Source organism: Eretmochelys imbricata, chromosome 8, assembly GCF_965152235.1.
Source record: "Eretmochelys imbricata isolate rEreImb1 chromosome 8, rEreImb1.hap1, whole genome shotgun sequence".
NCBI lineage: Eukaryota > Metazoa > Chordata > Testudines > Cheloniidae > Eretmochelys > Eretmochelys imbricata.
In genome coordinates, this window is record NC_135579.1 from 97,920,565 (window position 1) to 97,947,053 (window position 26,489).

The 26,489-nt window shown below is 44.3% G+C and overlaps 1 protein-coding gene across 1 annotated transcript in view; it reads left to right on the forward strand.

Annotated features, from left to right (window-relative positions):
- The window catches only part of RAB3B (RAB3B, member RAS oncogene family), a 105,548-nt gene that overhangs the window by 45,283 nt on the left and 33,776 nt on the right, over positions 1–26,489 (forward strand). The window lies entirely within an intron of this gene.

The window sequence follows — 26,489 nt, forward strand, 5'->3', positions numbered from 1 at the left end:
GTCATACCCTGGAATTAATGGAGGGAAGCGAGCTCATGATGTTTACTAACACATGGTGTTCCAAGGCAGACTGTTGCAGTGTTTCTTCTGAGATTCATTGCAGTGGAGGAAACAGGGTGGCTGGGCCTAGTAAATGAATTAGGTCCAACTTCCCTGTGTGCCATATCAAGTGCTCCTGTTTGGCCAGTTGCTGCCGCACCCTCTTAAGGGCCAGGGAGAATCAGAGACAAGAGTGAGACCCAGTGAATTGGGAGAGACCTGGTGAATCAGAACTGTTTGAATGGAAGTCAGGGGCAGAACTGTGAGAAACTGTATGTTTGGAATCTTGAAGAAAGCTGGAGGGGTTTGCTGGCGGATATCCCCATGCCTGAGCCAGGGCTGAAGGCAGGAGGAACAGGAGAGGGAGATACCTGCTGGCTCTAAGCCAGAGAGCTAGAGTCAAGGGCCAGAGTTAGCCAAAGGCAGGGAAGCAACAGACACACTTATCTGTTGATGTCTCCAGGGCCAAATAGCTGGATCCAGAAGAACCCATGATTTGGCCAGGAGGGAGCAAGGGATGCTCCCATGGTAAAGATGATCTCCCAGCAGAGATGCTGTGGGGGTTTCTGCTGGGAAGAGTGGGATTATACTCCAGTAGGAAGGGCTGGGATGGCTGTCCTGGTATGAGGACAGGGGAGGACTACCAGAGAGTCTGGGCATGGTCAAAGGTGCCGATGTGTGATGTGGGGCTTAGTAAGACAGTTTGTCCATTGATCTTAATGATTGTCTGTCTGCACTGGGGTGAGAAATGAACCATATGTGTTTGGGACTTGTGTTTTGCATCATTTGCACAGTGTCTCATATTAATTCAGCCTTAACGAGGCTGTGATGGGGCGTGCATATCCCGCACTGGACAGTATGCCCTTGTTGCCAAGAAGGCCAATGGCATTTTGGGATGTATAAGTAGGGGCATAGTGAGCAGATCGAGGGACGTAATCGTCCCCCTCTATTCAACATTGGTGAGGCCTCATCTGGAGTACTGTGTCCAGTTTTGGGCCCCACACTACAAGAAGGATGTGGATAAATTGGAAAGAGTCCAGCGAAGGGCAACAAAAATGATTAGGGGTCTGGAACACATGAGTTATGAGGAGAGGCTGAGGGAACTGGGATTGTTTAGTCTGCAGAAGAGAAGAATGAGGGGGGATTTGATAGCTGCTTTCAACTACCTGAGAGGTGGTTCCAGAGAGGATGGTTCTAGACTATTCTCAGTGGTGGAAGAGGACAGGACAAGGAGTAATGGTCTCAAGTTGCAGTGGGGGAGGTTTAGGTTGGAAATTAGGAAAAACTTTTTCACTAGGAGGGTGGTGAAACACTGGAATGCGTTGCCTAGGGAGGTGGTGGAATCTCCTTCCTTAGAAGTTTTTAAGGTCAGGCTTGACAAAGCCCTGGCTGGGATGATTTAATTGGGGATTGGTCCTGCTTTTGAGCAGGGGGTTGGACTAGATGACCTCCTGAGGTCCCTTCCAACCCTGATATTCTATGATTCTATGATTCTAAAAGAGAGGGTTAACCCCACACTTTGGGTGGCGGAAGTCCCGTCCCTCGGACCATGCTGGGCATGCTCCAACTACTGCCTCAGTATAAAAGGGAGCAGCCCAGTTAATTCTAGGTGGACCGCTGGAGGGGAAGGACCTTTGGTGGAGGCTCCAAGCTCCAGCTGAAGAGCCATTAGGGCTTTTGCCTGCGGGAACTGGAGACCCTGAGAGCTGGACTGGAGGTCTACAGCCGATGGAGCCGCAGGGAATCACCCGCACTGATCCCAGAAACCCTGATGCTCAATGGACTATGACACCTGGAAACGCGGTAGGAAGTGACCCAGGGAGGGTGCACGAGTGGTCCCTCCCACCTGAGTAAAGGTAAGCGTGTTTCGGTGGGATTCCCCGCTGACCCAGTAGCTGACCACTCCGACACTGTCAGAGCCCTGGATTGAGGCTTGGTGAAGTTGGATGGGCGTGGTCCACCATCCCCCTGGTGGTGACCACTGCCTCCTCCCTAGGTACTGGCCATTGGGCCACACTGTCCTGCGTCTTGGGGCTGCTATATTGACTCCAGCCATTCGGTTGCACTGCTCTGTACCCGAAGGCTGCTATATTGCCGCTGGCCAGTGGGCCTCACTGCCCTGCGCTTAGGGGCTGTGATATTGACTCTGGTCATTAGGCAACACTACCCTGTACCAAAGGGCTGTTATATGGACCCTGGCCACTAGGCCATATTGCCCTGCACCTGAAGGCGGTTATATTGACTCTAGCCACTAAGCCGCACTGCCCTGAACGCGAGGTATGCTACACTTGACTCTGGCCATTGGGCCACATTGTCCTGACCCCAAGGGCCGTTACACCGTCTCCAGCCTCTGGGCCACATCGCTTTTGGTCTAAAGACTGTCAGGGAGACTATACCGGTGGTGTCACAACTCTGCCTCACCCCAAAATGGGGACAGGGTGTGCATATCCTGCGACAGAGGGTATTATTGTACCAAGAGAGATCTCATGGAGTTACTGGGGACTCTGAAAGGGAAAAATGAGGCAGGTGTTCAGGCGAGAGCTGCGCAAGGACACCTAGGTTTGGAAATAATTTCAGGGTGTGCATGTACTTTCTTTTTAAGCAAATTTACTACTTGTGAAGAGTGCCACTTGACAGCTCTGTAAAATGAGGTCTTCTACTTCCGTCTTAAGCCACCATCACTCCATCTAGTTCTGTGTTGTGGAAGCAGCGAAGAACAATATCCGGTCAAAGAGGATTAGAGATGATTTTTGATTCTATCAACATCCTTCTTAAATTGACCAGCACAGTGAAGAGAAACCCACCGGGAAAAACTCCCCCCCTCAAGAAAACTGGATTGAGTTGGAGGGGTTTAGGTGCAGTGTTAGCGGTGAAGCTGATGTTCCCTCTCAGCTATCTGAGTGTGCTCTTATTGTACCTGCTCATCCTGGGAATAACCATTTGGTTCTCTATCCCCTCTTCCTTCTGAGGGCAGTTTGTGTGGTATAATTCCTGCAGTGGAGGGTAGATTAACAAGTAGCCTCCTCCAAGATCAAACATTCTACTTCATGAAAGGGCCACGTTTTCATTATCTTTGTCGTTCTCTCCTACCCTGGTCACGTGCGTTAGTATAAGATCCAGATTTCCAACAAAATAGCTTTCACTGCTGCTACCAAGCTCTAACATCAGGCTGAATTGTGGCTTTTTCATAACAAAGATGGATAAATTAGGAGGAAGAAAAATAACTGCACTCTTCATAATTGTGTTTTATTTCTAGTGCGAAAAAGTCATGCTATTGCTGAAGTCATGTCTCCCACACTGTTGTAGGTCTTTACCTCATTGCTGAGTCTAATTCTGCTCACTTACTTCTTAAGTTCCTCCCTACAGGCCTGATCCTGCACCATTCAAGTCAATGGGAGCAGGATCAAGCCCTGAGAGCATTTATTTTTTCACTCTGATGTAGTAAATAACTCATATTTCTCAAGGCAGCTCAAAGATCTTTGTCCTCCATCTATCCAAGTGAAACATGTATCTTCATACAAAGGCAAGAAGGGGAGCTCCCAGGAGTTTACTCTTGCTTATAAAAGGCACTTTCTTATTATAAATATTTCAGAGTTTTTCCTCAATGTAACATGACAAATTCCTCAGTTGCGAGTGTTTCTAAAAGTGTGATGATAATGGAACACAGAATTGCCCAATGCTGGTTAAAACCAATGATCCATCTAGTCTGGTGTCATGTTTCTACAAATTTTGGGCTCTATCTAGAGAGAATTGCTTTTGTCTAGTTACATTCTTTCAAATCTTAGCTTAGAAACTCGTTTAGCACTACTCTTGCAAATGAGGCCATTGCTATTTAAGACATTGGGCTCCCAAAAATAATAAACAATAATTCTCAATAGCTCACAAAGAAGTGGTAGGTGTTTTATGAAACAAAAACTTATAATCTAGATTTGATGTGATGCAAATGAGGGTCAAAAGCAAAGGTGGGGAGGGGACAATCTCTGGGGCAGGGACCATCTTTTTTTTTCTAGTGTGTACGGTGCCTACCACAATGGGTTCCTGCTCCATGACTGGAGCTCTTAGGCATTACTGCAGTAGACAAAACCAATAATTATAACAAGCAAGACAACAGTAAGATCCTGTAGTTATGCAGAAATGTATTTACATCTCTTGATGGTTTCTCTGAAAATTGTTTGATTCAGTTACCTTTTGTGTTACAAGTTTCCCCTGTTTTACATGAATCAATAATGTTCATATAAGAATCCACATTTCCTTTCAACTTTATATACCATAGATTATGATGATCCATATACAAAGAGCAATCCTGTACTTTCAGTCTGAATGGCTATTATTTAAAGGTAAGGGAAAACATCTATCAAAGAAGGAACAAAAATGAAGTATCCATGAAAGAGCAAAGTGTGTCTGCCCTTTGTAGCAAATTGCTTCCAACCTGAAAACAATATGGCAGCTGCTTCCAGCCAACATCTAGAAATGTAAGGGGCAATATACAAGACAAAATTGTGATAGTAAGACATCTGCATATTTATTTATTTATTTATTTATTTATTTATTTGTATTGTGGTAGCACCTAGGAGTTCCAGCTATGGACAGTCCCTTCCCTAAAGAGCTTCCATTGTCATCACATGGAAGGATATTCTATTTGCCATACATACCACTTGAGGGAAAAAAGTACTTCATAAAACATTTGTTTATATATAGTTAATATATAGTTTGTTAGATTTTAAGCTGTTTGGGGAGACCATAGTGATACAATACTGCATTAATGGAGTTACACCAGGGTAATACCAGAGGCACATAGTAACGAATCTGGCCTCACATCTCTTATTAATCTGTAAAGGGCCACACATTTGCTTTGTGCTATACTGTCAAGGTTCCTCCCCCACTCTGAACTCTAGGGTACAGATGTGGGGACCTGCATGAAAAACCTCCTAAGCTTATCTTTACCAGCTTAGGTCAAAACTTCCCCAAGGTACAAAATATTCCACCCTTTGTCCTTGGATTGGCCGCTACCACCACCAAACTAATACTGGTTACTGGGGAAGAGCTGTTTGGACGCGTCTTTCCCCCCAAAATACTTCCCAAAACCTTGCACCCCACTTCCTGGACAAGGTTTGGTAAAAAGCCTCACCAATTTGCCTAGGTGACTACAGACCCAGACCCTTGGATCTTAAGAACAATGAACAATCCTCCCAACACTTGCACCCCCCCTTTTCTGGGAAATGTTGGATAAAATGCCTCACCAATTTGCATAGGTGACCACAGACCCAAACCCTTGGATCTGAGAACAATGAAAAAGCATTCAGTTTTCTTACAAGAAGACTTTTAATGAAAATAGTAGTAAATAGAAATAAAGAAATCCCCCCAGTAAAATCAGGATGGTAGATACCTTACAGGGTAATTAGATTCAAAAACATAGACAACCCCTCTGGGCAAAACCTTAAGTTACAAAAAAGATACACAGACAAAAATAGTTATTCTATTCAGCACAGTTCTTTTCTCAGCCATTTAAAGAAATCATAATCTAACACGTACCTAGCTAGATTACTTACTAAAAGTTCTAAGACTCCATTCCTGGTCTATCCCCGGCAAAGACAGACTATAGACAGACACACAGACCCTTTGTTTCTCTCCCTCCTCCCAGCGTTTGAAAGTATCTTGTCTCCTCATTGGTCATTTTGGTCAGGTGCCAGCGAGGTTACCTTTAGCTTCTTAACCCTTTACAGGTGAGAGGAGCTTTCCCCTGGCCAGGAGGGATTTCAAAGGGGTTTACCCTTCCCTTTATATTTATGACATATACAAATAAATCTCAACCGATTCAGGCTGTGTCCATGAGTTTTACTCATTAAATAATGCAGTTTATACACATAATTCACAGCTCCAACATCTGGGAAATATGCTCGTTTTAAAGCTTTCTCTTCTCCCATTCAGGGTCTATTTTGTATCTTGAGAAATAGGCAAAGGAGAGAGCTGGAGAAGTGCAGGTTTTCCCCTCACTCCATCTCATAGGAAAGCAGAGATAGGACTGTAATTAACATAAACAGGATTTTAGTCAGACCATTGGACACAGACAGGACCCTCAAGTTCTCCATCTCTGCAGGCTCACTATAAACCAGAATGAAGTTACCACCTGGGATCCTCATATGTCCTGGACTGAATTGAACACTCACAGAAGGGATTGCTGTAGGATGACCACCTTTTCAAAAGACAAAAGCAGGACACATTCAGGAGCTCTGCTCCCCTTGGGCCCCACACCGGCTCCTCCTCTTACCCTGAAGCCCCACCCCCACTCCTTCTCTTCCCCCTTTGGGCCCCGCTCCCAGGCCAGGCTGGAAACCAGAGTTGGGCTGTGGTAAGAGCCACCCAGGGAGCCTGGGCCACTGTTGGTGTGGGGCTAAGCTGCCCGAGAGCAGCCCCCAGCCCATGTTGCTGCCCAGAGCAGGTGGAGGATCCGGGGCTCCTAACAGCAGCCCAGGCTCCCTGGGCAGCTCTTACTACTGCCCGACTCCGGCTTCTGGCCTGGCCAGGGAGTGGGGCCTCAGGGGGCAGAAGAGGAGCAGGGGACAGGGCCTCGTGGTAAAGGGGGGCTAAGGCCCACCTCAGCCCCACCGGAAAGAGCTTTGGGCAGGCATGGAGCAGCACCACAGGGAATCCAGAACAAATGCTGTCCTGGAATCACTGGGACCAGCACTTGAATCGTAGGACTGGAAGGGACCTCGAGAGGTCATCTCGTCCAGTCCCCTGCACTCATGGCAGGACTAAGTATTATCTAGACCAAGGGTGGCCACATGCGGCTCCTTGTCTAGGCACCGACTCTGGGGCTGGAGCTACAGGCGACAACTTTCCAATGGGCCGGGGGGGTGCTCACTGCTCCACCCCTGGCTCTGCCACAGGCCCTGCCCCCATTCCACCCCTTTCTGCCCCCTCCCCTGAGCCTGCCGTGCCCTCACTGCTCCTCCTCCTGTCCCTCAGAGCCTCCTGCATGACACGAAACAGCTGATCAGGAGTGGGGGGAGGGACGGGGAGATGCTGATCGGCGGGGCTGCCGGTGGGCGAGAGGCGCTGAGAGCTGATGGGGGGGCTGCTGCTGTATTAATGTGGCTCTTTGGCAATGTACATTGGTAAATTCTGGCTCCTTCTCAGGCTCAGGTTGGCCACCCCTCATCTAGACCGTCCCTTGACAGGTGTTTGTCTAACCTGCTCTTAAAAATCTCCAATGACGGAGATTCCACAACTTCCCTGGGCAATTTATTCCAGTGCTTAACCACCCTGACAGTTAGGAAGTTTTTCCTAATGTCCAACCTAAACTCCTCATTTCGGGACTGTCCACCCAATTCCGGATTGGCCATCACCCTAGACTGCTGACTACTCTGCAGACAGTATGCCTCACTGAAAGCCTGATTCAGCTCCCATTAATGTCGATTGACTTCAATGAGAGATGGATCAGGCTCTGAAGGAGGAGGAGTGAAAATGCTAATACTGCAGCAAACCAAATTGTTTTTCCTTGTAGCAAACACATTTCCTGCGAGGATGGTAATTCTCCCTCCTTTGCCTCCTACATGCATGCACAAACATTAGCCTAGCCATGAGCTAGTTTGATATGGTCTGTGGCTTTTGTGCCTCATATTGCTTAATACATCATTAGAGATGTGATTTAGATATGCAGCAGTGTTTTTCATGTCAATATGCAATCTTAGCTGGTGGGCATCATTGTGTGAAACTCATGCAGTTGTGAGCATCCATTAGTGCTAGTTTTCAGGCTAATTATACAGAGAGGCAACATACGCTGAGCCCAGTTCTGGCCTTGGTTACATCTTTGCAACCTCATTTTGAGCCAAGATAATGTACACTGGGTTAAAACCTTGTAGTCTGATATTTAGAGGTGCTGAGTTTTTATTATTAGTCATTATGAGTCATTAATATCAGTGGCAGTTATGGGTGCTCCACACCACTGAAAATTGCCTCTGGTTCATAAATACACTGCGGTTAAGCAAGCTACAGCCTTCTCATTAAACTGTTTAAAACCTCCCAAAATTGAGGTTGGAAAATATTTTTGGAATGGGCTTCTCCTACCGCACGAGATGGATTATAGGTGCATTTAGTTTGAGAGAGAGAAGGGTGGGGTCGAGAATTGGGAATGGCAAAGCTGTTCTTGTTGTGGGTGGAGCTGCCAGGAACCAGGGACTGCTGGGATGGGGCTCTGGCTGGGTTAAAGTTTGTTGGCTTTTTAGACAATATGGTCTCCCCTCATTCCTTCTAACACCCTGTTATTACATTATTTTTAACCTGCAAATTTCATTGTGATTCTTCTCAATCTTTCTTGAAATGAAAGGCGAAAGTATGTATTTAAATAATAAGATACTGTCTGTTCAGACAACACATTCGTTTGAATGCATGCCACTGGAGCACAGGTGAACGGGTGAGAGTATGTGGCTGATGCCCACAAGGGCACTGAGGGGGGGAATCCTCTCCTGTTGGCCTCCGAGCAGCAGCTCCGTGGTTGGTATTGCAGCCTCAGGATGCTATTGCTCACAGTCAATGTGCTGGCCTCCTGGAGAGAATGACTGGAGACCTATGAAGTCACAGTTCCAGTAGATCTCTTTCCCTCTCCCTAGATCTATTCTCCTCCCCCATAATCAGCTGTATCCCTGAAGGCCACTCCTGGGGCACAAAGATCACTCATGAGGCAAAGCTCTATCCAGAATAGGCTTTGCTGACCACCCCTTTGGCAGTGGAACTGTACTGGTTTTGTTAGGTCAAAATCTTATGTAGCTGAAGATAGCAGGAGCAGAATTTGTCTCTTCACTTTTGTCCCCACTCTTGCCCCCAATATGCCAGTTTAAAATAAGAGCATTCAGGGCACATTTCCAGGGTAATGAATATGCAGTTGAACTGAGAGGGAAACTTTTTTTCAATCCTGATTCTAAGAGCAAGCTCAGAGCTGCTTGCATCGAGGTCAGGGCTCATGCCAGTACCTGCTGGCTCAAAGGCATGGATCTAATTTTCTAAAGAAAATGTGTGCATAGGAAAATAGTGCTTTTCAAAAAGTGAAAAGGCCTGCATATAAGTGTTGGAAAGGATTTGTTCAACCCTTTTTTAAATAGGAAAGAAAGAGAGAAATTGCTTCAGCTCAAAGCTGAATGAACCTAAAATAGCATGCAAAAGGACAGATTCCCAACCCAAAAAGCTCATAGGCAATATAATCGCACAAAAACCTAAAAGTAAACTCAGAACTGTTATTGGACTGTCTCAGGAGTATAAAAGCACCAGCTGGAATTACAGCATAATATATTTCATGGTTTAACATCTGGATCCTATAGTTAAAATAGAAAATATCTCAGTAAATAACAGCAGATTATCTTTTTTTATTTGTCTTATGCTATTACTGAATATCATTGCACTAGCAACACTGTAGTTGACAAAGCACTTTGATTCTAAGCCTCTATTTTAAGGTGCTTATAACTACAGGAAAATCGTGGTGCTTTTGGCTGAAATGTTGCCTGTTTATTCTTAGCTGAGACAAGGATTTATTCTGAAAGTTTGAGAAAATTCCATTTGGTTGTGTTTGGGATCTGAATGTAAATAAATAATTTTTTTTCACCAGTTAAATTCTTAAGTAATCTATCAGGTGTGTGTGTGTGTGGGAGGGGGGGGGGTGTTATATTTTGCCTGAGTGGTCTGTTTTTTTCTTTTTTATAAAAATTAAATTTGGTATGGAATTAGTATCTCCAGCCCCAAACATGAAAGATCATGCGTCAAGCCCCAAAATTTTATGAGATTTAAATACTGTAAATTAATTTGGAGTCTTTTTATCTGCCTTCTGGTTATTGAGCCTTTCGGGTGCATTTGAGTCATGTTTTCAGGCTTTTCTCCACAGCCATGAGGGCTAGAAACTTACTACTGTACATACACGTTTGTAAGCCGAATATATTTGGTAAAAAAGTGACACATCAAAGAGCAGGGGTCAGCTTATAAACAGGTCTACACCAAAATTTGATGATTTTAAACTCTATGAAATCATTGAATTGAATATCTAATACATTGTCATTTTGTTTACCTGGAACGTCTGCAGGAATGGAGCCCCTCAATTCCCTGTGGCCGTGGTTCGCCGTTCCCAGCCAAAGGGAGCTGCGGGAAGTGGCTGGGAACGGCAAACTGTGGCCACTGGGAGCTGAGGGGCTCCAGGTAAACAAAATGTCTCGATCCGCCAGCGGCTTACCCTGATGGGCTGGGAGCCAAAGTTTGCCAACCCCTGAAATATAGGGTCAGCTTTTGAAAGGGTCATACAGTTTTTACTATTTTTACCTATCCATCTTCGGGGGTCGGCTTATAAATGAACGGGTTAATGAATGAGTATATACGGTACTTTTTTTTTAAATGAAAGAGGAAATGCTGTCATATTAAAGTGGGTCCAGGAGTTGGAATTTCAAGAAAAACACCAAATATTGTGATAAAAATCACAAGAGTTGGTAACACTGCTTAGCTCCTAATGACAATAGCACATTTAAAGGAACTGTGAATTAATTCTTGGGGATGCATTATGAGCTGCCTCCAGTTGGTGCAGGCCACCAAGGGAATTCTCCTCTAGCTAGAAATGACATTTTTTGAATTTCTTAGTGAAACAAAAATGTAGAAAATTGTTTCCAGTCAAAGAAAACATTTTGTTCCTTCTGTGTTTTTGATTTTTTTTTTTAATATAAAATTTAGGGACAGTCCAAAAATGAAACATTCCAACGTGAAAGGTCAAAACATTTTTTTTACATTTCTGATTTTTTCCCCTTTTTAAAAACTGAAACGATTCAGCAAAATCAGCTCAAATTTGTGAACTGTTTCAGTTGCCCTGAATCTGCATTTTTGGGAAAAAAACTATTTGTGCTTAAAATTTGGCTCAGCTTTATGTAAGAGGACAGTTGGCCCCTTACTAAAACTTTGTGAGTTTGTTTGTTTGGCCCTTTCCCCTTGCCAAGAGAGAGGGGAGGGGTCAAGGAGGAGTCAGCATGCTGGGACAGACAGGGCCTCTGGCCAATCAGAGACCTCCAAGACCAGAGCCAGTGGGAAGTAGCTAGCACCCCAAGTCAGTCTAATTGACCAGTCAGGGAGCACCAGCTCAAGTCCCGGTCTCCATGTGCACTGGGGGCAAAAGAGACAGCGAGAGCAGCCCCAGGTGGAGTGAGGAGTTGTGGCCAAAAGACAGGAGCAGAAGAGCAGGGTGAGAGGCTGGAGGGGAGCTGCCTAAAGCCATAGCAACTAGTGTGAGAGAGCCGGTGTGTGGGGTGACTGTCAATACACAAAGCAGAAAACCTTCCGTCAAGAGGTGTCAGACCCAGCGGAGGGAAGAGAACAGCAGCACCAGAGATGGGGTGGGGAGGCCTGTAGAGGTGTCCTGGGGAGTCAGAGACAGGCTGTAAAGGACCGTGAGACAGTCACAGAGACCCCAGCTAAGGAGAGTGAGTGGAGCAGCCAGGAGTGATCCAATCTGTGGGAGCCCAGTAACTAGGGTTGCCAGCTTTGGCTGGTTGTATTCTGGGAGGTTTTGTCAGATGACATAATTTTTAATTAAAGATTCATCTTTAATTCCTGGAGACTCCAGGACAATCCTGGAGGGTTGTCAACCTTACCAGTAACCACTCCCCCACATGCTGCCTCGAGACCAGCCAGGCAGGGAGCCGTAACTAGTACTGGCCTGGAGAGTTCCTGGCAACCCCTGAGTCCAGGGAGAAGGCAGCCAGTCCTGTGGGGTAACTGCAGCTGGTTCTTTGAAGGCTTGTCCAGTCCTGAGGCATAGACCTGCATGAGCGGTGCTCAGCACTGGACAAAGGTGGCCCCCTTGCAGCAAGCAGGGGAGTCCTGAGGTCAGATGAGGACAGGTTTTTCTTTTCTTTTCTCTTGTATTCTCCTTTGCAGTTGACCCTTAACTATGGGGTAGGGTGGGGGAGTTGAGCACTTCTCCCTCTGGTAAGTACTCAGCCCGTGCATTCACTCTCTTGAGAAGTGGGTCTTCACTCACACAAGCCTACTGGGGAACATCATCTAGTGATCTTTTGAACCTGGGTCTCTGTTGTAGGGGAAGATTTGGGGCTTGCACAAAACAAGAAAAAAGCGGGATATGGACATTGCTGCGTTAATTTGTATGGAACTCTGAGTGACATCATAACCTAGTGGGTGATGCATTGTCCTCACCACACACCTCTTCTGCCACTCAGTCTGAAAAGCCAAGGTTCACCACCAACAGACTGTTATTGTTTAAAGTGTTTTTTGTGTATATGTATGTGTGTATATATACAGAATAAATAGTTTAGTGTATTTTAAAACCTTTCAACTGCTTAGTATATTTTGAAACCTGCTAATACATTTTCTCCCATTTTTAGGCTGTTCCTGAGAAAAATAAACCTGTTTTGTTTGATTTGGTATTTTCTGTGTGTGCCCTTTTTAACAGTCTAGTTCAAGATAAAGCTATTACCCCAGTTAGGGGTATATGAATGATTGGGAATCTATCTGGTAATTGGGTGGGAGCACTCCACCTCTCAGATGGACCTGATGTGGGTAAGCGGAGCAACTGGAGAGGACATACTGTGTTGAGAGGGCGAGGCAATTTGGAACTTCCTTCACCATAGTCTCCAGTGTTCAGGCTCAGTCCCAGGGTCTCATGAGCAGCTATGGTGTCCCTGAAGGGGGAGGGTATTTGGTAATTGCATTGCAGCCTTAAACCCAATCCAAGAGTGTTCCGAGGTCACAGCAGGCAAGGCCCTACTTGCATCGTAGCCTTGCTAGGTAGATCAGGAGAAGGATGTCACCTGGCGTTATTAGTGTCCCTCCCATTCCCACAGGCAAGGAACCATGCCCAGCGTGTTCTTCTGGGTAACTCTGGGGATGGTGAGAGACAGGTTGCTTTCTTGTCCCACCGAGATAAGTTAGTGGGGGGGGGAAGTCCCATTTTAAAATACCTCTGCCCCTAACCTTGCTACATTTTGGCATCACAAATAGGAATGGACTAGACCCTCCCTTAGTCTGTAGAGACTTGTAAGTCTTGGCTAGTTGCTCAGTCTCAATAAGGAATGGTGGCACTTGAGTGAAGACCATGGAAGAGGTACGTGAGCAGTTAAAAGAGCTCCAGAATAAACTGAGCGAGCAGGAGCAGGCCAGGTTCTTGCAACAGACCCTAGAAAAGCAGAGAGATGCCCTGTATCTGGTCAGAACCATTATTGAGAAGCAGTCAACATAGCCAGCTGTATTGTATATACCCTGCGATCACCTGATCCCTGATTTCACCAGACATCCCATCAAACCGGCTGTTGTCAAACAGGAAGAGTGGTTAGCTGCTGCCAAAGCTGCCCTGAGGATCTTGTAAGTTCCAGCAGAGGTTCAGGTTGAGTTAGTCAAACAATATATCATAGCCAAAATCATGCTAGAGCCCTGGTTCACTCCTCCACATCTGAGAGTGGCCAGAGGGATCTAAGACTGGACAGTCTGAGAGAGGCTATTTGACTACTGGCCACACGACAGGAGGAGTTATTCCAACTCATAACAGCACAGAGCAGTGGGGCAGTGAGTGTGAGGGAGGGAGCTCCCATGTCAAAAGACCAAAGTGAATGGTGGACTTCTTGCATGGATGAACAGGGAAGGTACATCTTTTTTTTCTGTGAAGAGCTAGGGCATACAGCTTTGGAGAACAAGGGTTCTCAAGGGGAGGCTCCAACCAAGACTCCTCCAACTAAAACAGCCTGACTACCATGGGGGATTAAATGGCTGCTGCTGGGCAAGAAAGTTTACTGGAAATGACTCTGACAGAGAATTTAAGGAGAGAGTGTTTGGCACCTGTCCGGTTGTGGAATTGAGACAGGCAGAGTGCCTACCCTTTGTTTATTGGACACAGATTCAGAGGTTACCACCATGAGCGAGGCTCATTTCAGTTGCACTATTGGGATTGTATACACCGATGAAGAATGTGGATTTTGTAAGGTTAACTGAAGCTAATGGACTAAGAATCCCAATGCTTGGATGCCTTGATGTGCCAGTAATGCTGTTGGGACAGGCTTTTCCAAACAAAAGTATGTTTGTCATCAAGGATGCAATTACCACAAGCCCAGGGGAGAGACTGATCCCCAGCATTGTTGGCATGAACATCCTCAAAGCGCTAACTGGACTAATGACTCTCTTTATATGGTTTGCCTTCACTCAGGATGGGAAGGCAATGATGGCCCTGGTCCAAGCCAGGATCGCATGTCAAATAAATCAGGCAAATGAGGAGGGCAGAGTGGGATTTCTGCAGGGGGCTAGCAAGAAGCCTGTTATCATTCCGCCACTTAGTGAGAGACTGTTGGAAGGACAGCGTTGTGCCTTGTCAAAGCTGGAATAGGGCTCTGTTCTAATGAAAGGGTCCCATAAAACAGATTTGCCCAATGGAGTATATGTGGCCAATACTTTGCCCCGAAGTAAGGATGGACAGATTCCACTAAGAGTGTTAAATAGTGGTGAACGGACCATCCTACTTCACCCAGCGGTTCACACTGCTGAGGTCTACTTGCCAGCTACAGTAGTCCCAATGGGAAAGGTTGTGTTCAGTGAAATCAGGTATTATACATCCACAAGGTTGAGGGTATGACATCTCCAGGCTCAACCAGTGGTAATCAGCAATAGGAAGTTCCAGTACAGATTGACCAGGAGGACCTGACTGAAGAACGGGTACAGCAACTGGTCAAGTTATTGGAAAAACTTAAGGATGTCTTTGTTCTCCAGAGAAGACACCGATTTTGGGAATACCACCACAGTCACTCACCGAATCCCCCTGGAGAAAGCAGAACCAATTAAACAGAAACAGAGGAGGGTGTCTGTCATAAATATAAAGGGAAGGGTAACCACCTTTCTGTATACAGTGCTATAAAATCCCTCCTGGCCAGAGGCAAAGTCCTTTTACCTGTAAAGGGTTAAGAAGCTCAGGTAACCTGGCTGGCACCTGACCCAAAATGACCAATGAGGGAACAAGATACTTTCAAATCTGGAGAGGGAAAAAGGCTTTTGTCTGTCTGTGGGATACCTTTGCCAGGAACAGATCAAGGATGCAAGCCCTCCAACTCCTGTAAAGTTAGTAAGTAATCTAGCTAGGAAATGTGTTAGGTTTTCTTTGTTTTGGCTTGTGAAATTTGCAGTGCTGGAGGATATGTGTATTCCTGTTTTTGGTGTCTTTTTGTAACTTAAGGTTTTGCCTAGAGGGATTCTCTGTGTTTTGAATCTGACTGCCTGTAAGATTATCTTCCATTCTGATCTTACAGAGTTGTTCTCTTAGCTTTAAAAGAAACAGCGATCTGTTCCAATGCTGGAGAAAAACTGGCTGTGTTGGACTTATTGAGAGATGGTATGTTGGTCTCCAACGTGGCACATAAATATGGCAGCAACGAATCTTGCATCCATGCCATCAAGATTAGAGAGAGAGAAATTTGTCAAGCTGTGGCATCAAGTGCTCCAGTAACTGTTAAGGTGACGAGCCAGGTGTGTGATAAGACTTTAGTGAAGATTGAAAAGGCATTAAACTTATGGCTGGAAGACATGAACCATAAACGTGTGCCTATAGATCGCAACACGTTGCGAAAAAAGGCTCTTAGCCTCTATGCACTGTTCAAACCTCCCGCCGAAGAGGGACAGCCTTCTGATGAAAAGGAATTCAAAGCCAGCCAAGGTTGACTTAACAGTTTTAGGAACCGCTTCAACCTCAAAAACGTGCAGACTACTGGTGAAGCTGCATCTGCCAATGAAGAGGCAGCAAAAGCCTACCCCGAACAATTAAAGAAAATCATAGAAGAAAAGGGCTATCTTCCAGAACAAGTTTTTAATGCTGACAAGACTGGGCTCTTCTGGAAAAAAAATGCCCAACCGCACTTACATTTCAAAATCAAAAAGACAAGCCCCTGGCTTCAAAGCAGCTAAAGACCATGTGACTGCATTGTTTTGTGGCAATGCGGCTGGGCGTTTAATAAAGCCGAGCTTGCTCTACAGGGCTGCAAATCCCCGTGCCCTAAAAGGCAAGAACAAAAATCTCCTGCCCGTGTTCTGGCAATCAAATAAAAAGACTTGGGTGACGGCAGCATTATTTCTGGATTGGTTCCACAAGTGTTTCGTTCCGGAGGTCAAGCGGTACCTCGAAGAGAAAGGACTTGACTTTAAAGTATTGTTGATCATAGAGAGTGCTCCTGGCCACTCTGAGGCACTCCAGTTTGCGCATAACAACGTTGAAGTTATCTTTCCCCGCTCACCAATATCACCTCCATCCTCCAACCTCTCGACCAAGTCGTGATTCGCTGTTTCAAGGCCACGTCCATGAGGCTTACGTTCTCATGGATACGTAGCACTATGGATGCTGATCCCAATCTTAATGTGATGGAGTGTTGGAAGTCCTTCAACATTGCTGATTGCATCACTTATATTAAACAGGCAATGGATGCAATCAAGCCTGAAACAGTCAATGCATGTTGGCAAAACCTATGGAAAGAATGTGTGAATGATTTTAAGGGTTTCCCGACCATTGACAAAGAAGTGAAACGCATTGTTCAGGTGACCAGGCAAGTGGGTGGCGATAGCTTCGTCGACATCCTTGAGGAAGAAATTGAAGAATTAACTGAGAGCCATAGAGAAACACTGACTAACGAAGAGTTAGAGGAACTGATAAAATCGTCTACAGAAGACAAAGATGATGATGATGATGAACAGGAAGAGCCAGCAAGTTGGAATCTTCATAAATTTGCTGAAGTGTTCCAAGCAGCGAAACACTTGAATGATTTAATTTCTGAATACGATCCCTCTATGGAACGAAGCCTCAAAATCACACGTAGTATTACGGACGATTTGAGACCGTATCAAGAAATGTTTGAGCAGCTCAAGAGACAACAGCGACAGTTTCCGATCACCATGTTTTTCAAGGAAAAACAACCAGCAGCAGATGAGCCTACGCAATCAACTTCTCGAACTGAACCAGAGCCAACCACTTGGTCTATGACTCGCTCTCCGTCACCTCCGTCTCCTGGATTGACATCAAGCCCTGACGACCCCCGGTAATTTCCCCTGCTGTAATTAAAAATACAGTACTGTAAAATTATATTTTGCATATGTATTCTTTATTAGATACTGTACATTACTGAATACATTGTACATTTATACATATTAGTGTACAGGCTTGTACAGTATACAGAACCATGTACAGTCTACTGTACTTTATGGGCAATTTAAGGGATTTTCAAGGGTAATTTTGACTACATGCAATTTTCACTTTACGCGCTGACTTTAGAACTTAACCCCCGCGTAAGATGCGACTCGACTGTGTAATGTTGCTCTGAGCTTTTAAACAGCTGCCATATTCCATCCCAGTGGTAACTGCACTTCAGTGTTGGATTAACGGATCCCTATTTCTATCCATTACATTGGTTTACTTAGGAGTATAAAGTGCTTTGCATGTCTATAATTATTCTAATTCAAGAACCTCAGAGTGTATTATTAATAAAACAAATGTTTATACTGTAGCAGTAATGATTTCATCATTTGTACTCAGCGCATAGTCCTGATAATGCAGTGGACCTGTTGAGTTTTATTCGCGGTCAACTTCCAGTATTTATTTGCTAGTAAGGAAATGGAAGTTGGGAGGAGATATGTTATGGAGTTGCCTATATTTTTGCACCCCCATGCATTTCTTGTTTTTCCTTCCAAGTAACAGTATCAAGAAAAAAATCAAACTGACTGGCATTTTAATTTGTGTGCAGACAAATGAAGATGTTTGAGCTAGATAAAAGATATCTGTGAGACATAAGCACAGTGAACCTAATCCTCTTTTTTTCAGTGTACATCTTTGTCTAGTTTTTCTCTTTTGCAGGCACTGACTTGTAAATGGCACAAAAGGGAAACCTGACCCATACAGTGATAAGCAGGGGCAGATATGTTTGTGAAGCAAGCAGCCCTATTTCAACCCCACGTATTGTTTGACTGGTTGAGTAGATCAACTGCTGCTAATCCTTTGCTGTGATCTCAAAACAGTGAGGAAAAGGAAAATCATTTATTTTAACTCCTTATAAGCAGGAGTGCTAATCACAGTATCTTGATTTGATTTCACTTTGGGTAATTGCATTCTGCTGACCAAAAACAATGCCTTGCCGTGTCAGGTTTTCACTTCTTGACCTAAATTGTTGTGTAGAGTTGCTGAGTGATGTTAGTCAATTGCTTTTGTTCACCCCAGAAATGGCTGCATTTGAATGGTGGGGTGAAGTGAGTCCAGTGTCTTTTTTTTATTCCCTATATGAGTTTTGTTTGTAAGGTGCTTTTGGGAGGAAAGGCAGTATATAAACGTAGGACTTTATTATTATTTGTAGTAGTACAAGTTTGCCCCGGGGGCATTCAACGCATCAGTTACAGGAAACATAGTTAACAATAAGGGGAGGAAGGGAGTTTAAAGCCTTGTGCCCACCTGCTGACTAACTATGTTTTACAAAACCTCTTAGGGCTTGTCTGCACTCTAAACACTGCAGCAGGACGGATGCGGTGCTGGTGCTGCACCACTGTAGCATTTCAAGTGTAGACGCTACCTAAGCCGATGAGAGGTGTTCTCCTGGCGGCAAAGGTAATCCACCTCCCTGACAGGCAGCGGCTAGGTCGACGGAAGAATCCTTCAGTTGACTTAGCACTGTCTACACGGGAACTTTGGTTGGCTTAACTATGTTGCTCAGGGAGGTGGATTTTTCACACTCCAGAGCAAGATAGTTAAGCCGACCTAATTTTCTAGCGTAGACCAAGCCTTTGGCTGTGTCTGTACTAGAAGTTTTTTCCTAAAATGTCCTACTGGCGCAGGTCCACCCTAGGTAGCAATGCTGGGAGTACTAGGCTAGATGGAGCTGCATGTGGTTGTGTGGTCTAACCCTGCACAGAGCAGGCCTACAAAACAGGGTGGCTGAAACACTGGCATGTCCCTGGCACTGTGTCTACACTAGGCCTCCCATCTTTACTATCACTATTGGAGCTGAAGTGATGGTAGCCAGAGTTGGGAAACTTGAAGGAAAAAATCCTAGCATAGACAAGGCCTTACAATAAAGTTATTTTTTCCTATGGAATAATTTTCTTCCGAGTTGCTAATTTAACATATATTGCAACTAGCTTATTACAGTTTAACAGGGTTTCATTATATCATGAGTTCACTCAAGTAGGTTCCAGTGGCTCATGGTCAATGGGAATACTAGGTAATGAGAGAGAAATAACATGGTTAATTCTGTCTTTTGACCTGGAATGTTTTAATGAGAGCTAAACTCCAGGGTTAATTTGCTCCTGCCAGCAGGTGAAATGAGAGAGAACTAAGCTTCACAAGCATTTCATGATGTCATATCTCCTCCATAGTAACCAGTGACTCATCTTGCTCTCCTGTTTAATTCTATTTTTGGATGCCAGCAGGAACAATAGGATCAATGCTCATCAACATTATTACTTTTATTGTTAATTTCTTAGTGATTCATAGGGCAGCCTGAGCTCTCTTCTCTCACTGCCTAATATTTTCAAAACTTCCTTTTTGTCTCAGCAGTGACTTTTGCTTAGCACCTTTCTTGATACCTTTAACATATAGTATCCTTTGTAAAGAAAAAAAAATTATATAAATCTTATCCCATCATCCACCATGCTGAAGTGCAGAAACTTCTAGAGTGGAACACTGCAACTATTTAACCGTGTACACCAACACTACATAACAGTTAAGACAAAGAAAATAATTTAAAAATCATATCCAATTAAAGCTACAGAGGGAATTTAGGTGGAATGAGTTAAAATTCCTATGTAAGTGCTAATATGTATAAGAAGATAATATACTACATATAGGGTAATGGCCACCATGTGATAAATTGCACAAACAAAATACTTGTTGGGAAGAACTATGTAATTACAGCAATCTCAGATTCATGCTGATAAAATCTGTATATAACCCTATGAAATATAATGTGTGTGTATGTATAGGTGTGTGTGTGTATATTTACATATATACACACACACAAACCCATAGCACAGAGGTACATTTAAGTGTGTTAAGGCCTTTCAGTGTTAATTTTTTCCAATATGTTTAAAAATTTAAATTTGTTTTCTTAGGGGTGTGTGTGTGTGTGTTTGAGTATATAAAATACAGTACAATACAATACAAAGGACTGCCATAAATAGCCACCAAGTCCCTACAGATCAGCCAACTACTTTACTCTCTTCATGAAGAAGATGGAAGGTCTGCAGGGATCAAATCAGCATCAGCAAAGAAACAAGGTTAAAAGCACATAGTTCCATGGTGGTAGTGTCAAGTTGCTGAGCAGGGAAGACTAATGGCGGTGGATCTGCTACAACCAATAGCCCTTTTCCCCCGCACCTAAAAAAAAAATAATCAAATTTGGCATTTACAGTTAAAGATAATTTTTTCTGGGAAAAGGAAAAAAAACCTTGGCCCGTGATGATTTTCAATCCCTGAACTTCAGCAGCACAGTGGGACAAGACACAGTTTAAATTTCCAGCAGTGGAGTTGTCATGGTTCCTCATTCCATAACTTTATGGAGGACATTCATTCCAAGATGTGACCTCAAAGAGCCTGTGATGGATGAGAACCCCCTATTAATGTGGCTGGACCAAGTCACCATGTCTGTGTGAATATAGTTGGGTCAAATTCAGATTTTGTACAAGGAGATGAAATTTCACAGATGTCAACAGAGTTGCTTCTGCTTACAGCAGGTCTGAATTTGGCCCATTGTGCCTGAATATAAGGACAACAAGTAAACAGTGTCCCAGAACCCCATAAATAGTGACTCTATAAGCCAGCCACTTGTTTCTGTTTGGATATCGGTATGGAATCGCCAAAGGGCTCACCCTTTTCCACAAACTCAGTTTGCCTATCTTGAAGGGATTAGGGGCTAAGGGAACTCTTCTGGGAATCAAACTATGATTTCAAGGAGTCAGATGTTTCACACCAGATGCTTAGATGTCAGATAACTTGTCACTCGTGACATCGCTGGGCCATACAATCCCTTATCCTGTCTCCAACAACAACAACATTGAAAGGAAGGTGTAAAAAGCCATATTATAAATCTCACTATGTGATGCTATCCAGTTGGGTGGGGGAGGGCAGAAATCTCTTCACCCTAGCTGGAGATCAGCTGATGTCCTGATGCAGTGATGACTGTCGTTGTTGTGTGTTAAGCACCAACAGTGTGCTTTGTGCTAAGACACAGTCAGTCCCTGCCCCAAATCTCTTACAGTCGAAGACAGACACAGAGTAGACAGAATGTGCTGGAAAACCCAGAGGAGGGAAGAACTAGCATTTTTGTTCTAAAAATATATTTTATATTATTGACTCAAGGCAGAAGTGCATCATTGTGAGGGATCCAAATGAAGAGAAATCAGTGGGTTAGTGGACTGGAAATGTAAACATTTGTGATTGTATCCAAGCAGTTGAACTGCTGATCAATCTTTTATTCATATAGATGTCTGATCCTTCTTTTAATTTTTTTTTTTTTACTAAGCTGTTTGTCACATGCTCTAGGACAAAAGTGATGTGTGTGCTTAGATTAGATTGAGCCTGATACAGATGAGAAATTGCACTTTTCTTTTAAATTCTTTGTGGTCAGAAATAGTTGTCAAAAGAAGAAAATCAATGAGAATTCTCACTTTCAAACCTGAATAAAAAAGCATGAAATTGGGGCCTAAAACTTTAAGCATGATGACCCTTTTAAATGTTGTCCTTGGCTTTCTATTTCTGTTAATGCAGGTTTAAAAAATTCTGGATATGCTAATGTTATCGTGAATAGTTAAGAATTGGATCATGTGAGTAGTTGGGCATCTGTCACAAGAACTCCATGCAAACGCGTTTGGGTCATGGGTCTTTCCCCGTGACTCATGCTCAACTTTTGATGGCCCAGGTATTGTAAGAGCCTTCACATTTTTGTTCGAAGGTCCCATGTAACAGGATTTTTTGTTTGTTCTTTTGCATATAGCAAACTTAGTTGAATGTCAAGGGAAGGTTCATGTGTTATTGCAAGAGAACCCAGACATGTTAGTTATTAGCATTAATGTGCCTTGCTAAGACACTTCTTTGCCTAGTTATAAAAAGCTATCTGATTCCTAGTCAGGGACAGCCAAACAGACTTCTGGACACTGAAGGCTCAGGCTGTTCTTCCCAGGCTGTTAATTAGCGCTACGACATTGTTTGTGCTGATCTCTGCCTGTACCTCATGTACTTGCTTCCCTTGTCTTTTAATCTGCTTAGTTATATTCCATCTAAAGGTCTTGCAGGCAACTCAAAAAAGCAATCAGTATTCATTATTTTGTCCCTTCATTAGAAGACTCTCCCAAACAATAAACTTAGGTGCTTAGTTACATATATGGGCTTGCTGTGTTTTAGGGTGCGGCGGGGAATTGCTACAAATGCAGAATAAAGAAATCCAATTATGATAGATACTGCACTGCATGCAGTATCTTGGGGGCCATTGTATTAGATTTATGAATGGTTTATATATGATTGTGTTCTACTCCATGGGGGAGGGTTACCAGCGGGGGATGGTTAAGGTGAGTCACTGAGGCCATGTCTATCCTACAGCCACAGCGCCGTAGTGTAGGTACTTCTCACATCGACAGAAGGGTTTTTCCATCCATGTAGTTAATGTAGCTCTCTGGGAGGTGGTAACTAGGTCGACAGAAGAATTCTTCCGTCTGTCGACCTACCTGCATCTATGCTAGGGGTTGGTTAGTTTGACCTAACTACAGCACGCTGTATTTTTTACAGCCCTGAGTGACATAGCTGGGTTGATATATAATTTTTAAGTGTAGACTGGGGCTGAGACTGAACAACTCTAGAGAGGAACTGCCCCCTGGAGTGGTGACTAGGAGACAAAGAAAGGGCTTTTGGTCTAAAAGGATGAGCTTTAACTAACACAGGACCTTCTTTCTGATCCAGTAAATGGACAGGACCTCCTGTCCAAGGGGGGGCCCCAACCCTTGCAGAAGAGGTGGAAAGACTTTGGCCTACTAGGGCCTCATAAAACGAGTGGGTGACTCCTGGTAAGCTTTTAGCATGCGTATAGGGACTTCTATTGTTTTCTCTGTAATGCTTTTACCTTAAGGATAAACATACCGGCTTAGGAAGAGGAGTCTGGCAAGTTGTAACTGCTGGCAATACACTGTTCATAGCCCTTGGAGAGAAAGCAAAGCACAGGGACTGGCCTTTTTCGGCAGACTGGCTTGCTGGGGACATCACAGCGTTAGGCAGGGAACTGTGCAGCCTTAAAACCTCAGTCTGGAGGGAGTGAGACGTGTCACCTGTGTATGTACTGTACACACCACTGAAAGAAGCATGCAGTGTAGACTTACCCTTAGGGGGAGAGAAGGATCCTCTGGTGTAGCTTTCTCCACTGAGGAGCTATTTCTGGGCTAGGACTGTAGATATTCTCATGGACTGCATGGCTCCGTGGGGGAACGCCAAACCCTATCGGGAAGCTGCAAGGAACTTGTTTAAATGAGCCTTCCTCCTCCAGAGAACACCCTGTAACACCCTGGTGAAGAATACCAGTGGTTAATGGTTTTTGTTTACCCTTTCACAGTAAGACTTGCGTGCTAGGCAGCCAGCATCTTAGCCCTTCCTGAGCAGATGCAAGCACCACGGTTGTGTATATTGAAATTATGGGAAGTGGGACTTCAAAAATGTCAGGTCTGATTCTGATCTCACTTATAACAGTTATATACTGGTGTAACTCCATTGAACTCAGTGGAGCTCTTCCTGATTCAAATCAGTGCTAGTGAGATTAGAATCAGGTCCTACATCTCTGAAGGAGTTCTGTACAGAGGGATTTATTTGCCTTAAACTATATTCTGCAAAGACTCTTTCAACCAGTCTCTGAATTTTTCTGCTGAAGTTGCAGGGTTGATAAAGCCCTTTTAGGGTACATCTACATTTCACTAAAAGACCCGTGGCACTGAGTTTCGGAGCCCAGGTCAGCTGACTTGGGCTTGCAAGGCTTGGGCTGCGGGGATAAAAATTGCAGTGTAGACATTCAGGCTCAGGCTGGAGCCTGGGCTCTGAGACCCTCCCTCCTTGTGGACTGTTGGAGCTCAGGCTCCTTCCTGAGCCCAAACATCTGCACTGCAGCTTTGAGGCCCTGCAGTCCGAGTCCTGGGAGCCCAAGTCAGCTGACCTGCGTCATCTGTGGCCATGTTGTGGGTCTTTTATTGCAGTGTAGACATATCCTTAGACATTTTTCTCCATGACTAAGGGAAGGAAACTTTGCTAATCATGTTTTAAACCAGTGGCATAAAAGGCCTTTTTTAAAAGTTAGAGTGTGGAGGCTGAGTACTGTACCACCATTCACTTAAGAACTGCTTATCCATAAGAGTAACTGCAGCAATCAATATATTACACTGAGTGTGTGCTTTGAAGATAAGGCTCTTGTCTCCCTACAGCTATTTCGGAGCATCTGTTTGCTGAAAGATGGATGAAATACATTTGTGCAAATCATAGATAATACCTCCCAAATGGAAGATATTTTATTTACTTGAGTACTATACCTGCTTCATCTGAAGGGATGGAATGTTTAGTAGGTTGGTAATTATAGACCTTTTCAGCTCAAGGCGCTCAGTTAAATCTAGGCCACCTCAGTGGTGAGTAAAAGTTGTTACACTCACCTAATAGGCATCAGATGGTATGGCTGCCTGCAGTGACTCAAGAGTATGAGTACCAACTTCAGGGCAGGCTTTTAGGAAACAGGGCACAAACCCCAAACTGGCTGTGAGTTCTGTGTTTAGATTTCACCAGTGAATTATCAAGTGTAAATTTGTTAGGCACTGTAACAGCCTTAACATCAAGTAACAGACAGTCTCCTTGGGTACCCTGGTCTATCTTGACAGGTTTCAGAGCAACAGCCGTGTTAGTCTGTATTCACAAAAAGAAAAGGAGTACTTGTGGCACCTTAGAGACTAACTAGTTTATTTGAGCATAAGCTTTCGTGAGCTACAGCTCACTTCATCGGATGCATGCTGTGGAAAATACAGAAGATGTTTGTTTTTATACACACAAATCGTGAAAAAATGGGTGTTTATCACTACAAAAGGTTTTCTCTCCCCCCACCCCACTCTCCTGCTGGTAATAGCTTATGTAAAGTGATCACTCTCCTTACAATGTGTATGATAATCAAGGCGGGCCATTTCCAGCACAAATCCAGGTTCCCCCCCCCCCCCCCCCAACAAACCCACTCTCCTATTGGTAATAGCTTATCTAAAGTGATCACTCTCCTTACAATGTGTATGATAATCAAGGTGGGCCATTTCTATCTTATCACCCAGGTAAGTTTATTTTTGTGATAGATGGTCCCTTACACCAAGAGTGACAGCAATATTCAGGTTACTCCCAGTTCCAAAGGACCAGTCACTTACCCCAGGTCCATTGCACCTTAGATATTACCATGACAGTATATGCCCCTGTATTCATGCCCTACATACTATTTTAATAATCTTTGTACAAAGCATGCATTGTAAGGTATCATTTGGAAACTCATAATTTCCTGATCAGTATTGTCCTGGTAAAATATGTGTAGCAACATTCTGTGTGAAGTTACAAGATTATCCTGTATGCTGTTAACACATGTTCCAAACCCCACAGCCCTACCCAGGCAGAAGTCAGGTTTATCCTAAACAAAAGAAGGAATGTGTGTTTTGCCTTAATTTGCATTGAAGCAGTAAGCAGAGTCATTATGCAGGGAGGGCAAACAAAGGAAGTTCAAACAGGTGAAAAAAAAAGCAGGGAATATCCTTCTACATCATCTCTTTGTCTCCCTGTTCTCTTGAAATGTTTTTCAAGAGGGGGACTGAAACTATAAAAAGGAGGGACAGTCACTCCAAGACACACACCCCTCCCTACCCATTGCATTCACTGCATCTGAAGAGACAAAGAAAGTAGCTGTTAGACCAGGCGTGGGAACCTTTTTTCTATCCGGGCCACTGACCCACAGAAAAAAATCAGTCACGGGCCACACACAGCCCCGCAGAGGGGCGCAGACGCTCGGGTCTTGCCCTAGGCTCCAGGCTGGGGCTAGAAATGAGGGGTTCAGGGTGCGGGAGGGGCTCCAGGCTGGGGCAGAGGGTTGGGGTGCTGAGGGTCTCGGCAGACCACTTAATGATCTTTCCAAATGTTGTTTGTACCGTTAGCTAACTATTGTAAAGCACTTTGGATAAAAGCGCTATATAAAAAAAAGTAGTAATAATTAACTTTTTTTGTTCTACAAATAAAAGCACACAACTCATATTTTAATACCAGTAGTCTTACCTTTCTAATGCGATGGATGTGTCCTCTCTCCCCTGCTGCGGCAGCCCCTGAGCTGGGGCTGGGAAGGAGTGGGGTCTCTCCCCGGAAGCCACAGCACTCGAGCTGGGGAAAGTCACCTCTTTCTCTGGCCACCGCAACCCTGCACATCCCAAATTCTCCC